The sequence below is a fragment of the Apium graveolens genome, chromosome 4 (genome assembly GCF_009905375.1).
Source record: "Apium graveolens cultivar Ventura chromosome 4, ASM990537v1, whole genome shotgun sequence".
Taxonomy (NCBI): Eukaryota; Viridiplantae; Streptophyta; class Magnoliopsida; order Apiales; family Apiaceae; genus Apium; species Apium graveolens.
The window spans coordinates 285,638,861-285,647,682 of NC_133650.1; the positions used below are offsets into that span (position 1 = coordinate 285,638,861).

At 33.4% G+C, this 8,822-nt stretch overlaps 1 pseudogene; it reads left to right on the top strand.

Moving 5' to 3' along the window:
- Positions 1 to 1,642: 1,642 nt before the first annotated feature.
- Positions 1,643 to 8,822, top strand: part of LOC141719778 (exocyst complex component EXO70I-like) — a 9,145-nt pseudogene continuing 1,965 nt past the window's right edge.

The following is an 8,822-nucleotide window of genomic DNA, read 5'->3' on the forward strand; positions in this document are numbered from 1 at the left end:
AAAAAACTCTAAAACTGAGTCTGACAAGATATTTGAGAATACGAAGAAATGCAGCCTAATGTACAATATTAGGAAAAGTGACAAATCGACTAACTATATGAACAACATGTACAATATCCGGACGAGTAACAGTAAACTAAACAATACTATCAACAATCGTGCGTATAAAGTAGGATCTGCTAAGGCAAGACCATAAGATTGAAAATATCTAGCATTCATCTCCAAATGAGTTTTCACAGTCTTGTTATCAGTAAGACGTGCACGATCAAGCAAATCAACAATTTACTTAAATTGACACAAAAGATACCCCTTTGGTGAGCTAGCAACTTCAATTTCCAAAAATTAACGGAGCAAACCGAAATCTTTCATAGAAAAACAAGAGCCAACTCACATTTCAATGACTCAATACCATCACAATCATCACCAGTAATAATCATACATCAACATATAAAGACAATAAGATACGACCATCACTTGTAGATCGTACAAAAAGAGCAGAATCATGATTACTAGGATGAAAACCAATTGAATAAAATACAGTAGAAAACTTCTCATACCAACAACGAGATGATTGACGAGAAAGAATCGCCAATCAACTGAGACAAAAAAAAACCAAGGGATGAGGACACGCCATAAAAATAAATATATTTTTGAAGACTTAGTCACGTTCCAACGATAGCTCCAGGACGCTGCGACATACCCGAGCACCGTGGTAGCCAAGGGCGCGCCAGCAGCCACGAGCGCAACGACACTGCGACAACCCCTGGCTCCACGACATCACTAGTCGCGATAAAGGCTCCGAGCACGTACTAAACTATTTATAACCGCAAGGAATATAAAATTTATGAAGATTTTTTATTAAAGATTATTTGCGAAAGATTTTTACGGAGAAAAGATCGGAACTTTGTTTGCAGGAAATTTATATGAAAGATAAAAGTTTCACTCACAGAATCTTGGAGGGAAATTTTACAAAAAATTTTGAATATTTTTAGCGGGAGACGTTTACCGGAGAAAATTGAAGTTTTGTTGGCGGAATTTTTGGAAGAAATATTTTAAGAAAATTTTATAAATTAAAACTTTTTGCGGAAGATCGAGTTTACACGAAAGTGCGATGAAAATTTTATTTGCGGAAGAATGAATGAAGATTTTGTGGAAAGAAGATTGAAGTTACTTACAAAGCATTAAATGAAGATTATGCGGAAACAAAATTGAAGTTACTTGCGGAGGATTAAATGAAGATTTTTCGGAAACATGAATATAAGTTACTTGTGGAAGAATAGATGAAGTGAATAAATTTTCCACTTTGTTTTTTAACAAAATAGAAAATTAGGGGTAATTTTTATGACATAAAATTAATATGGATATATCGGGTTATTGAAAGAAATAGGTCGGACAATCGACATAAAAAAAGTAAACCGAGCTCCGAAAATATATCTCCGAGAACCCGAGGGGGTCCTAAACGGTGTTAGCCGCAAGGGGCGGCCTTTTACGACGACCGTTTGCGACGAGAAGCTACAATGAAAAGTTTTGATGAGTCTTTGCGATGAAAGTTTACGACTGTCGCAGTGATGAAGGTTTAAGACGGTAGGTACGATGGAGGTTTACAACGATGGTTAACGGCGATGAACATTTACGACGCTAGATGGTCATTGATGAAATCTTTGCGGAAGAAGATGTTTTGCAACTTGGAGGGAATGAATACGATCACCGAACAACAAGAAGTGACTCAGGCTCCGAAGAACATGTTTCCCGACCCGTAGGGCGCACCCCAAGGTCTTTTGGTTGCAAGGGGTGGCCGTTTTACGATGCAGAATGGGTAAGGAAAAGAAGATTGCGAGGAAGGTTGTTTCACAACTCAATCAAAGAAGAATTAATCAAACTAGCGATAAAAATGAGCCTCTGGAGGGCCTCAAACCCGGCGTGCCCTGAGGGTATTGGATGGGCTTCTGGGAGCCCACTTTCCTGGAGAATGTTCGAAGGCGTCGTTCTAATTCTTGCGAGTTTTCCTCATAGGGGAATGATTGTTAAAAATTAGTGTATGCTCTGAGAGTCTTGTCTCCACATTCAACGGGTTCTCGTCATTGGGAGACTTTTGGAGTTATCTCGCACTTTGCACTTTTACGTTTGAAATCATTCTTCCTTATCTGGGGGTGAGGATGCGTTTTAGCATTTGCGGTAAGTCATGGCTATACCTGCGATTATGATTGACGTAGATAGCGGTAGTGGAGAGGATATCCACCGGTCGTGGAGTTTCCTTATCCCTAAAGTTCCGAATTGGTAATCGAGCCATTGACCATTTTGACTCGGCCGCATCGCTGGGCAATCCTAAAGAAAATAGATGTTCGTATTAAAAAAGGAATTTGATTCGACAACCCCTAATGGGCTTCAGAATGTGAAACCAAGTCTATGTTGGTTTCTTGTTCTTCAAGAACTATATAGTATTTGATCCTCTATAAAAAGAGGTATGTAGGCATATTGTAGTGGGGTTGGAAGCGAGAGTTCTGTATACCACCACCAAAAACCCGCCCCAATTCGTCATCAACATCATACTTTGACAGCTTTTATAGCAAAAAATCATCATCATAAATCTTAATTCCAGCAACGTATCTCAAATTTTTTTAACCAAATTTTTATGTTAAAAGTTATCACGAGGATTACTCGCCAACAACTATAACGACTTGGATTTTCGCAATATATTTATATGATTAAAGTATGGTTCTGGTGCTGTTACGTGAATTTATGTGAATAAAATAAAAGGATAAATGATTTTGTGGGTTATGTATAACTTCTGTGATATAGTAATAAGACGAGCAAAGTCTCGTTCCAGTTTAATGAGTCAGCTAAGAGTTTAAGATGTGATTGTCGGGCCGTCAAGTAGAACGGGACCCGTTACTCAAAAGATGGATTAAAAGAGAATTATATGCTTAAGGGTATCGAAACGAGTTGTGGTGTCTAGTGTTACGAATCTGTGATTTGTGGGATTTTAAATAAATTTAATTGATTTTATTGGGTCTTAAATATTTTTATAAAATTATAGAAATGTGATCAAGGTGCGAGATTGATTTTATTGTCTTTAAAATAGTCCAAGGGACTTTAAAAATAAAAGTTGAATTTATTTTGATGTCTTGATGTTTTAAAATGATTTTATGGAATTTATTTTCATTATTTGGGATTTATTTGTAAAATCTATAATAATTAATATGTTCGCTCAAAAATTTATTTTAAAATATGGGAGAAGAGATAATTTTATGATCTTTGTTTTAAAAATGAGATTTATAATATTTTTTAGATTTATAAAGATGTTTTATAATTTATAAAAGGTTTTATAAGACGTGCTAGAGAAAAGAAAATAGAAATTCATAGAAATTAGATTTGTATTTTACCAAAATGCCCATGTCATTTTGGTTATATACCCAAAAAAATAGAAATTCAAAGAAATTAGATTTGAGAATCAGTGGTTTTTGGTAGGATACCCTCGATTGAGTGCACCACCGAGAAGCCACCGGCGATGAACTCCGGTGAGTCAGTGGTGAGCTATGATGCTTGGATGAGCTCTCACAAATTGAAAACGCTTACTTCGATAGTTGCATGTTGTGATTTTGAAAGAAACCGAATGCTATTTCGGTTTAAAAAGATTTGGCTTGAAATTATTTGTTAAATTATATGATTATTCATAGTTAGATTCGAATTGTGTGTTTTGAGTTGACCGTGTAATTGATTTGGATGATTTTTTGGTTAAATGTCACATGCATGTCAAGTTTTGTGATTTCATGTTATCAATTTTGGCTTATAAGAGTTAAAAAGGTTATTTGTAGTCTAGAGTAATGAATTTAGTATATTTAAAATGGAATTTGATATTGATTTCGAGTTTTACAAAGAGTTTTGGTTCATAAATTTGGTTATGAGGTTCAGTTTCTAAGAAGAATTGTTCGAATTGATAGTTTTTGGCTTAAATTAAAATTGGTGTATGATCCTTTAACTTGCATGTTGACTTTGTTACTTGCATGTCATTATTTTGATTAAAAACTTGGATGAAACATAGTTTTAGCAAGGTATTGATTTGAATAACTTGATTGAGTCAATGTTGTTGGATTTTAAACGCAGCGGGGGCATTGTAAAACACTTTTACACATAAAAAATCCAAATAAAAGCATATAAATCGTGAATAAAAATTCAAGGGATCGAATCTAACCTTTTAAAATAATTCGGAGACAACGATCAGAGATCCATAGCAGTTGCTCCTCAAGTGTGAAACACTCCACCGGTATCCACCAAGAAAACGATGTTAAGGAGGAGGAAGGAGGTGGAGAAAATTGGGTTTTCCAAACTTTTTGGGTTTTCGGGTTTGATGTGGGTTGGAATAAAATAGGGTCTATAATAGTGTATTTATAGGCAATATTTTCAGCTGAAATTTTCCCATAAATAATATTATTATTATCCCATTTATTATTCCCATTAATAATTAAAACACCTTTTAATTATTAATCCTTTTTCTAAACACTTTAGAAATAATTCTCTCTCTTGATTTAATTTCCAAAAATTAAATCCTTAATTAATAATATTAAGAATTTTTCTTAATTAATTTATAATCAATTAAATCTCATTTAATCAATTATTAAATTTTTCAATTAATTATTTATTTCATAAATAAATAATTATTAGCCATTATTAATTAATTCCTCCACCATTAAATCATTCTCTTTTTATGGTGTGACCCTGTAGGTTCAATATTAAGCCGGTAGTAGAAATAAATAATAATAAAACTATTTTATCATTATTTATATAAATTCTCTAATTTATTAAATATGATTAATTAATTAATCACATTTATTCTACATCGTGAGGGATACTTCTCAGCATATCGCGACTATCCGGATAATATGAATTCACTGTTTAGAATACCAAGAACCTATTCAGTGAATAGTTACCGTACAATAAACTCCTTCTACCCTACAATGTCCCGATTAAATACAAGGCATGGATCTCGTGTCAAGCCTATCTAATTCAATCACTTGCTTACCATTTATTATGCGTAGTTCTATGCAAATTAAAAACTCATTTCTAATTTCATTCACTCTGGCCAGAGATTTCTGAACTAGCATAAGTGGATCAGCCTTGAACATTCGCTTCCTTCACTGGAAGGGGTAGATCCTTTATTGATCATACACTATCTTCGTGTACAAATTCCTATACCCAGAAGAGCCCTAATAATTGTCCCTGGAGACTAAAAACTAAACCAAAGCATAGTTCAGTGTACACAAGATGACTATGATGACCTCAAGTCTAAGGATACTTGTACAATTATAACTATGTGAACAACTGCTGACACGTGAGTGAACTCCATCAGTTGTTCAGCTGTGCGAGTCATGTTCAGTAAACTTATTCTATAATAAGCACCTACATACTAGCTATAGTGTCACCACACAAATGTCTATGAGAACAGACATCCTTCATAATGAAGCAAGCATAGTATGTACCGATCTTTGCGGATTATTAATTACCAGTTAGTAATCCTATGACCAGGAACTATTTAAGTTTAGAGTTATCATCTTTTAGGTCTCACTATTATGATCTCATCATAATCCATAAAAAGCTTTACTCTAAACTATGGTATATCTTATTTAAACACTTAAATAGATAGAGCCCGTAATAAAAACAAAACAAGTCTTTTATTAATATCAATGAAATCAAAACAGATTACATAAAAGATATTCCTAAATCCTAATACATGATTGGACTTATGGCATATTCCTTTCAAATGTGATGTATGATATAGGAAATGAAGAAAAGTATTTTCGTGTCGTAATATTCGAATCGGTGATTATTTGCTAAATGATAAGTATAGTTACGATACTATGAGTATAGGAGTATATCATATTATGTGCTATGTGATTATACTCGTGTTTGTAAGTTAAAGTTTAAAACGTTTGGGGTAGAAGTTAGATGTTCTGAGAAACATCGGGAATCGATCAAGTTGCTAATTAGGGTTCTGTTTTGTATTGTGAGAATAAATTGGGAATTAAAGTTATTGTTAATTTTATTTTTTGATTTACAAATATTTTAAGAAAAATAAAAAATTATAATATACATGTGATGAATACATTATTTGCAGTAGAATTATAATAAAAGAGATTATAATAATATAATTTCAAAATTTTATTATTTCATTAAAAAATATTATAGAGTTATATAGATTTGTTAGGTCCCAATATATTTGTAGAAGGGGGGGGGGTTGAATACAAACTCTACCGTTTAATAGAATTTAATGCGGAATAAAAAAGTGAAACAAAATTCAAGTTAAATAAAACTATTATTAAACTTGAAAGGTGTTACAACAACGGTATCGTTTACAGGGGATTAATCTCAAATAAATTATCACAAATTTAGAATAAATTCGACATGGACTTTTTTTATTTTTGCAATAAAAAGATCAAATGCTAGAAGTAATTTGAGATTAAGTTCTAGGGATTTTGATCCGCTAGATAGTTACACAAGAATAAGAGAATGATTTCTAGTGGTTTAGATTTAACTTTAATTGCTATAAATTAATGATCTTGTTTTGGCAGTTGAGAGATTAAATGCTTCTGCGACTGCTGCTGTGCTTTTGTTCTTGAGTAGTTGAAGAAGTGTATTCAATGTATTGAAATGATCTGCTGCTTCTGTCTTTAATAATTCAATCAACAAAACTGAATTGAACTGGCAAGACAATCTGAGAATTAGCATGACTTTCAGTGAGACAGTCTGTTGAACTAGCAAGACAATCGGTGAGACAATCTGTTGAACTAGCAAAACAATCAGCATGACAATCTATTGAACTAGTAATACAACCAGTATGACAATCTGATTGAACTAGCATGACTTTCGGTATGACAATTGATTGCCATACCAGTTCAATTGATTGTCATGCTGTATTAATATTGAATATAAATTCAAAATCAATTCTGAAAATTCTTAATATTAATTCAGAATTAATTAATCAATTAATTCAATTAATCAATAAATTAATCTTTGCAGATATAATTTATTTTCTTAATTAAATTATATGACTTAATTAATTTATAGAGAATTAATACTACTCTTGAACAACAACCATTCTTCTGCAAATTATGAATCAATTCCACCACTTCAATGTTGACACTCGATGTACTGTCTGGTTCATGAGTGACTAACTTCCGTGACGTTTCTTCACGACTTGACTTTGATAACTTGATTTTCTTCATATTAAATCCCTGTAATTATCTGATACCCTGACAAGATCTCTGTCACTTGATTAAATCCACAATCTTGATTTATATCAGTGAGGCTTGATCAATTTCTTGTACTTTTGTTAGGAATATATGTGCATTAGTTTGATGATATATTTAACAAAACACTTAAGTAGAAATTTAGTGTCTGTAGCCTCAACGGATAAGACCACTTTGGCTATCCGTTGATGGTGTAGCTTTACTTAGAAATAAGTCTAGTATTGTAGCATATTTCAGTCTCTGTATTTAAAATGTAATTCTTAGAAGTTGAGAGAAACTATGAGTCATGTTGACTACTAGATGATATGCAGATAGGAAGGCCAATTGTAAATATTTCATGCCTTGTAATTTTGTATAAATGAAGTGGTATCAACGGATGACTTAAAGACCTTCAATGGATGAGAAGCTAAGCTTCAACGGATGTCTCTAAAAGCTTCAACGGATAACATCCTTCAACGGATGAGAGCATCAACGGATGAAAGCTTCAACGGATAACATCCTTCAACGGATGAAGTCATCAACGGATGAAAGCTTCAACGGATGTTCTGCTAATTAGCCGTTGATAAGTGGTAGTTGTACCTACAAACAGAGGCACATGGGTTGACAGAGAAAAGTGAGATGTGGTAGCCGAATTTCAGGATCAATAGAAAAAGCAGCCGTTCTTCTTTAGTACAAAGATGCAATAGTCAACAAAGTACTTGATTGAACAGGAAAAGAAGCAAGTGAAGAACTTATTTTACTATTGTAATTTTATATTGTTTTCACTTGTACACTTGGTAATATATAAACCAAGAAGAAGCTAGTAATTAGAAAGAGATTTTCCAGAGCTGTTAAGAAATATCTTGAGAGAAAATTCATCTAGTTTGTACTAGGATGCAGCTGTGATCAACATTGTTGAACACAGATTTTCTAATATACCATCTCTGGTGGAACAACAAATCCACCAGAAAAGTTTTTAAAGTTTGTTGTGTTCTTTACATTTTGTGTTTGAATATATATCTGTCTGCATTAGCTCAAAGCAATTCATACACTTGTTCATCTAGAACACACTGCTTTAATAAACTTCTCAAAACCTGAAAAGTTTTGAGATTTACATTCAACCCCCCTTCTGTAAATCTCATTGTTAGTCCTCTAGGAATAACAATTGGTATCAGAGAAAGCTCTTGACACACAAAGAGTTTAAAGATCTTGGAATCTAACAAAGATGAGTAAGAAGGATATTGGAGTAAAGATCCCAGTTCTTGACAAAGACAGTTATCACCACTGGAAGGTGAAAATGCACCTTCATCTACTCTCCCAAGATGAAGGTTATGTAAACTGCATTGAGAATGGTCCTCACATTCCCCACAAAGTAGCCACAGTTGCTACGGCCACAATTGCTGTTGGTCAATCCATTCCAAAACCTAGAGCAGAATGGACAATGGAAGACACAGAAGAAGTCCACAAGGATAAGAAGGCTATGAACATTTTGTTTAATGGTCTTGACAAGGATATGTTTGATAATGTGATAAATTGTTCAACTGCCAAAGAGGTTTGGGACACAGTTCAGCTGCTGTGTGAAGGTACAGAACAAGTAAA